This window comes from Sardina pilchardus, chromosome 15 (assembly GCF_963854185.1).
Source record: "Sardina pilchardus chromosome 15, fSarPil1.1, whole genome shotgun sequence".
In the NCBI taxonomy this organism is placed as follows: domain Eukaryota; kingdom Metazoa; phylum Chordata; class Actinopteri; order Clupeiformes; family Clupeidae; genus Sardina; species Sardina pilchardus.
Window position 1 is genome coordinate 23,463,923 of NC_085008.1, and position 7,500 is coordinate 23,471,422.

Below are 7,500 nucleotides of genomic sequence, written 5' to 3' on the forward strand. Positions count from 1 at the left end.
CACATACGCATATACGCACACGCACACACACACACACACACACAGATGCACACACACACACACACACCCACACCCATAGTATGCAAACATACAGTATACTGTAAATAAGCTCACATAAACACATATACACACACACTAGATACAGTTATTTATTTTCTTGGCTTTGTCTCAATGACTTTTAAAACCCAACAGCTTTAACTGGTTTACTGTGTATAGCCTACATAGAAGCCTTTATCACACTGTCATGATGCACTATTGAGCACACACACACACGCACAGACACACAGACACACACACACACACACACACACACACACACACACACACACACACACACACACACACACACACACTTATATATATATTCTCAAATATGATTACATTTCTCCTCTCTGGCTCAATGGCTGTGAAGCCCTGCGACCCAACTAACTGGTCAACTACTGTGATATACGTTGTGTAGTGAAGACTATAGATGGTACAGTATAGATGGACAAGTGAGCGGAGACTCCTTTGATGATGCCCTTCTTGACCACACACCAGCGTGCTCTGCTATCAGCTGGCACGCACGGGCTAAAATTCATGAGTATTTAAAAGACCTCATTTCAAACAGAGAGAGCGGACGAGCCCTTGTGTGCTTTGAAGATAACCTTCATTAGATAGGTGAGCAAAGAGCGGGGGGGGGGGGGGGGGGGGCGGGGGGGTTGGCTGGTGGTTGGATGGCTAGGTGGTGGTGGGGGTGGGGGTGGGGGTGTGAGGTTGGCGGGTGAGATCAAAACAAATTGAACGGCAGTTTCGGCGTAACTTGTCGGCGAGGAGCGGCGGGCACGGCTGTGTGTGTGTGTGTGTGTGTGTGTGTATTGCTGTGGCGTGTCATGTCAACAGCTCTTTGGAGTTGAAAGGCGTCGGGGGCCGAGAGATATCAGGGAGTGATGCCCTTCTCTTGATAACGGCGCCAGGCTCTGAAGTCAGGGTTTGTGGGGAGTCGGAATCTCTCTCTCTCTCTCTTTCTTTATCGCTCCTCTCACACGCACGCGGTTCACAGACAGACGCTGTTGGCTGACGGGAGGGGGGGGGGGGTTGCGAGCGTTTTCTTTTTTTCTTTTTCCAGAACCTTCCATGTCTTATGTCCAAGGCATGACTTTGACTTCTTCTTTAGTCAGAGGAAAGTCAGTCCGGTTCAGAGGGACTTTTATAATATTCGTCCTATCCTTTAGAGAGGCGAGGATGCACACACACTTCAGACGTTTGACATTAAACTAAAAAAACTGAAACTCCAACAACTTCACCCGCACATAGAATTTGTTTAATTTCTTTTTTTTTTTTTTTTGAAAATGGCGAAAAAAGAAAGAACAAAACAAATCCACCTGTCATTTGTCATAGCTGATTAATGTGAATATGCAAGCAGCGCGTGAACAAGAGTGAATAATGTTGCAGGGGACAGCTTCCAGTTGCTGGCCCTAGTTTGGCCGTCTGTTTTGAATAATGACTGGCGTAGCAGTCGAGCAGCACAGCACAGCACAGCACAGCACAGCACAGCACAGCACAGCACAGCACAGCTCAAAGCTCTAAGCAGGGGATGGAAGATACCAAAAGAGCCTCCTCCTCACAGCCTACTCCCCTCTGGTAAAGAACACGTCTCACCAAATACAGTACCAACTTAGTGCACTGAGCAGCACTAGGAATGCACCTTTTGTTTTTTGTCCCAGATAGTCAGTCCTCTTCCTCTCTCCATCTGTTGTCTTGTCAGACGCCTCTGGTGCCTATGGTCCTTCTAACCTCTGTTTACTTTCACTCGCTCTCTTATTTATTTATTTATTTGTTTGTCTATTTGTGTATTTGTGGTTGGCGAAGCCGCGATAGAAGTCCCCCGGTTTGGCGACTGCAATTGACAAGCCACTGCGGTGACGACTCTTATCATTGCTTCCGCAGTGGTGCTGGAAGCTCTGCTGTCTCTCTCTCTCTCTCTCTTATCCTCTATTTCTCTCTCTCTCTTTCTCTCTCTCTCTTTCTCTCTCTTGCACACACACATGCCATCTCCATCTCGTCTTTCTCTCGTTCTCTCTTTCTTTCCTCCTTTCCCTTTTCTTTCGCTCCCTCTCTCATCCCCCTCTTCTCCTCCTTTTTTCTCCTCCTCTCCATGAGTATTCTCTGTCGCTTCATTCTCTCATCGCTCCTCTGTCTTGTGTCATGTTTGTTTTCTGCTGGAGGATTCTGCAAACAGATGACTCCCTTTTTGAAATAACAACCAAATGGCTGGCTTGCCCATTCTCTCCTCTCTAAATGCATTACTCACTCGTTCCCCTTCTTCTTTGCTCTCTTTTCTTTCTCTCTCTCTATCTCTCTGACTCACTCCCACCCTCTTTTCTCTCTCTCTATCTCTTTCTCTTGATCACTCTCTCTTTTCTTTCTCTCAATTTCTTCTCTCTCACACGGCTTTCTCCTTTACGGTACAAATGCATCAGCCGCCCACATCTCCTTTTTCTCTGTCCTCTCTTTCTCTTAATCACTACGTTTCTATCTCTCTCTCGTTTCTCCTTTCCTCTCACACACTCTCTCTGTCTCTCATTGTGACTTCTGCTGCAGAGACAGAGAGAGGGATAGAGAGAGAGAGGGAGAAAGAGAGAGAGGTAGAGAGAGAGAGAGAGAGAGAGAGAGAGGGGGAGAGAGGGGGAGAGAGAGAGAGAGAGAGAGAGAGATTTACGGGCAGATCTCAGGCCCAGGGCTGTCACCACTCTGCACACTTTCAAATCAATAATTGGGAATATTAATTATCACAGCTGGGATGCTCCAGTCAAAAGGTGTTTATTTGCCTATTAGGAAGACCAGGAGGAGAATGGGCTCTGATGGCCCGGTAATGTGTATTAATGATCTGGGGGTAGTCTGTTATTTCACATTTAACTCATGAACTACACAGCTCTCTTTTTTTTACATTCGCACTGAGCACACAGCTTTGTTATCATACGATGGGGGGGAGGAGTGGGGGCAGGGAGGGGGGGGGGGGTTACAATAATGGAAAATATAGTGGATCCGTGCCTATTGTCATTGAGCTACGGCCAGTCATGATGAATGTGCCTAAATGTCAACATCTCCAGCAGCTGAGACTGTGCAGTGAGTGACGCTATGAAGAGCGTGGAGGTTAAGCCAGGGCCGGCCTGCACACACACACCACACTATACTAGAATGCACACGCTGCTGGCTCCAGCCTGAGGGATCATTTCAATACATTAATGTAGCCGTAGCGAAGGAGAGCGTCGAGGCTGCGCTGTGTGTTCAGGTGACAGGGGGGGATGAGAAAAGCCATCGGCAAATTGTCTGATGCTCCTAAAACAGCCTCAGCTCAAACACATGATGTTTACTTTATGGGAAGTGCTTTTTTTTATCGTTATTAAAAAATAAATCCCACATGCTCCTCTCCCGCTGATATTATAAATGTTTATATTTGGGCCCCCTCTCTGGCGGCGCGTGGGGGGAGATTGGTTGTTATTTATTGGCGGAAGCCTCCCTTTGTCTTACAGCGGCTCCCCTCTCACCGCTCACAGCAGCCGCAGCAGCAGTGGCCACCGCCGCGTAATACGCATCGCCGCCGTCCGTCCTTCCCTCGCTCCACACCCCCCCCCCCCCGTCCACCGAGGCCCATCGGCGCATAATCAAACCTCATGACGGGGGGAGAGAGAGAGATAGATAGATAAAGAGAGAGTGAGAGAGAGAGAGAGAGAGGGGAGCTGCTGGTGCCCCCACTTTTTTTTTTTTTAAATTGATGTCATGCATTCTCTCCCTCCTAAGCTGTTTACAGCCATTCAAATAGCCCAGGTGTGGGAGACACTCGGAACGTAAACAATGAGATTATCAAGATCTGCCGGCGTTTAAACACAATGAGACGTACACAGCCAGGGAGGGAGAAAAAAGATCCTCACAGAAAATAAGCTGAGGATAGGGATGAGGTGTGTGTGTGTGTGTGTGTGTGTGTGTGTGTGTGTATGTGTGTGTGTGTGTGTGGCAGGGGGGCTGGGAGAGTCATGCATCGCATTCAAAAGGCATCCGTGCTAGATGGGAAAAACTGTGATTTACATTCAAAGGCTCGGCAAGCCGGCGTGATATATCTGCGAGATGATTCAGCTATAGCGTGTTGCTATTCAGAGACAGGCGTATTAATTATTACACTGTAAGCAAATAAGAGATGAGAGCGCGGCGGAGTCTCGGGGTGCGCTGTGACTGTCAGCGCGCGTGGCGCGCGTGTTAAAAATGTATATGTATGCATTTTCTCCTGCCTGACATCGTCAGCCTGCTGTCGGTGAGACACATTAGGGTGGAGTCGGGGCTGTGGACATGCCACTCAGCACCAAGGCAATCTTATCTGGCAGCTGCAGGCAGCTAGGCAGCTCTCCTTCTCTCCCTCTTCCTCTCTCGCTCTCTCTCTCTTTCTCTCGTTCTCATGCACTCTCTCCTCCTTTCCTTCTCTCTCTGTTTCTCTTTCCTTCTCTCTCATGCTCTCTCTCTCTCATGCACTCTCTCCATCTTTCCTCTCATGCTCTCTTTCCTTTTCTCCTCTCAATCTCTCTCTCTCTCTCATGCACTCTCTCCATCTTTCCTCTCATGCTCTCTTTCTCTCTCGCTCTCATGCACTCTCTCCTTCTCTCTCTCATGCTCTCTTATCACATCTCTCTTATGTTCTCTCTCTCTCTCTCTCTCTGTTTCCTTCCATCTCTCATGCTCTCTCCTTCTCGCTTCCGTTCTCTTTTTCCTTTCTTCAACCATGTTCTCTCCTTCTCTATCTCCCCCTCTCCGTCTCTCTCTCTCTCATGCTCTCTCTTTCTCCATTCTTCTCTCTCATTCTTTTTTACTCCTCCAGGTATCCATCCCACTCTTAGCCCTCCTCACTAACTCAGAGCCAGTGTTGTTTTTGTCAACACTAAACTCAAATGAAAAAAAAAAACAAACAATACAGACTGAAATTAAAATGTGTTCATTAAATTCATTAAATGGCACTAAAATCATTTGTATTTTCATCTAATAGTCTTGAACAATGACTAAATTTAAAATAGCTTTTTTTCAAATGAACACTGCTCTGAACGCTCAGACAGCTTCACACTTAGAGCGTGTTTTGTTATTTGAACCGAATGCAGAATAAAAAAGCCCTCCTTTTCTCTAGCTACCTTTTTATCATATGTGTGAGGACGGTTTTGAACAGTGACTCACAAAGGGAAGCAGAAGCGAAAGGGAAAAAAAAGAGAGAAAAAAAGAACACCCTAGAAAACTCTCCAAGGAGCAAGGCAAAATGAATGGTTTCCCTGACAACGGCATGAGTTCATTAATTGTATTCTTTGTTTATTCAGTGAGCATGTGGGTGTGCATGTGTGTTTGTGTGTGTGTGTGTGTGTGTGTGTGCGCGTGTGTGTGTGTGTGCGTGTGTGTGTGTGTGTGTGTTTATAGGAGGTGTGTGTGTGTGTGTGTGTGTGCGCGCGCGCGTGTGTGTGTGTCTGTGACTGTGTGTTTATAGGTGTGCGTATGTGTGTGTGACTACACTTCATGTGTGCATTTGCACACAGTGGTTATATCTCCTTAAAACTGGTAGCAAATAGCCTAATAAACAGACCTAGACCTGTAAAGAAAATACTTAGCTTTCAGGAAAATGACTGGTCCATTACACTGGTCATACAGTACCTTCTCAGCTGACTGGTTTCTGGTTTTAGATGCAATGTATTTTCACACATGTTCTGTACGGTATACAAACCTGGCGATAACAAACACCATGAAGATGTGTGTATCTTTGTGGTGTTAAGGTGTGTAGAGTTGGCCCAGGAGGTGGAAACCCGGTAAATATTCCTGGAAATTACACTGAACTGGCATGAGGATGAGGATGGCCACATTTCCATTTCTCAGTGTCAGTGGCGTTGCATGTGCGACGCAACAAATTTCAGACTCTTGCCGCCTCTTGCTCTCCCTGACGTGGATACAGTTTGACAGTCCCATAAATATTTGAGGCAAAATGGTTTGTTTGAGTAGAATATTTCTCAGAAGGCTATGGATCATTCTCCTCTGAAAGACCTGGGCTTTTGAGTTAAACTGTCAAACACTGTCCTGAGAAACACTAGGACAGTGTAAAAAAAAAAAGAACATTGAAATGATGGAAGGCTCTAGAATTTGCTTTGTCACAAAGTAGCTGCTGCCCTTCCTCGAGAAGCCATAGGCTCTGGGAAGCATGGTGAAAACATGGGTCTGAACCTCGACCTTCAAAAGCATAACATCTTGCCTTTTTTTCCCCTCGCAAAGACGAACTGCTGGGATAGTTATTATTTACGATGGATAAATTTATGGAATAATTCCTGAGAGGAAGGTTGCTCCATTCCTCAAGGTGAAAATGGATACGTTTAGCACTTAATGAATCTGGCCCTGGCGTCCCCCCCATATATCAGCATGTTATTAAGACGTTTTAAAATCCCATTATGGTGTTTCTCCTTGAACAAGTCATGCTTTTATGGCACTGCCCTGTCTTTAAATCTGACCTTTTTAAGCTCCGCTCTAGAATTGGACAGTAAAAAAAAATATGTTGACGTTGTGGAGGGAAGGGAAAAAAAAAGGGGGGGACCGAAAAATGTTGATCCTGAATCGCTTGAACATTTTTCAGATGGTTTGGCTTGGCTGTGCGTTTGAGAGCCATGCTTTGTTGGCAGTAAAATGGTGCTTATTCTTAGTTGCAGATGGCTCAGAGGAGCAGGAAGGAAGAAGCTCATGGTTGCTTTGCATGTCTTGGTGGTCTTTCTACACAAACTGCGTCCGATCAAGCCTAATATATCATTCAAGTGCTCTGACTGGCGTGGTGACACTGGAGTGATTTGTTGTGATGTTTTGTTGTTGTCGTTTTTTGTTGAGAAAAAAACTTGTCTTTAACAGCAAGGCCTAGAAGAGGGATGTTTGTTTTGCACATGTTGGTCTCTCCACCCACAACTCAACAAACAGGGCTGCCGAAAGCCGTTTATTCATTTTCGAGAGTGGATTGAAATCCCACTGATATCCTGACACTTTTTTTTGCCCAGAATTTATCTTTGCAAACCCGTTTGACCTCTTTCCAAAGTCACCCTTACTTATCACCTCAGTAGGCCTACTGTGAGAATGAAGCAGGAAACAGGAAGTTTTTTTTTTCTTTCTCTCTTTTTTTTAAAGAATTCAAAAACGAGCGAAACTGTTCAACCCTAACAAGGGTAATGGAAAAAAAATATAAACAGAAGGAGCTAGAGAGAGAGTGAGAGAGAGAGAGAGAGAACGAGAGAGAAAGAGCGAGAGAGAGAGCTTTGCAAAGCACACGCCACAAAGACAGCGATGACAGAAGCATCTAATCCAACAAATGCCATTCTTATCAGGTTCTAGTGGATTACTGTGAGCCTCCTAACCACAGAATCCTTCCCCAGCAGACTGTGTGCGCGGCCGAGAGGGCCAGGGATCAATAGGGCTGCATTGATCCCTCTCCTCCTGCGGCTCCCTCCGCTTTTATTGCGCCCGCAC

General features: G+C 46.0%; 1 protein-coding gene across 4 annotated transcripts in view; it reads left to right on the top strand.

The window, feature by feature from the left end:
- celf5a (cugbp, Elav-like family member 5a) overlaps nucleotides 1–7,500 on the top strand; it is a 138,703-nt gene that overhangs the window by 60,090 nt on the left and 71,113 nt on the right. The gene's annotated exons all lie outside the window — the stretch shown is intronic.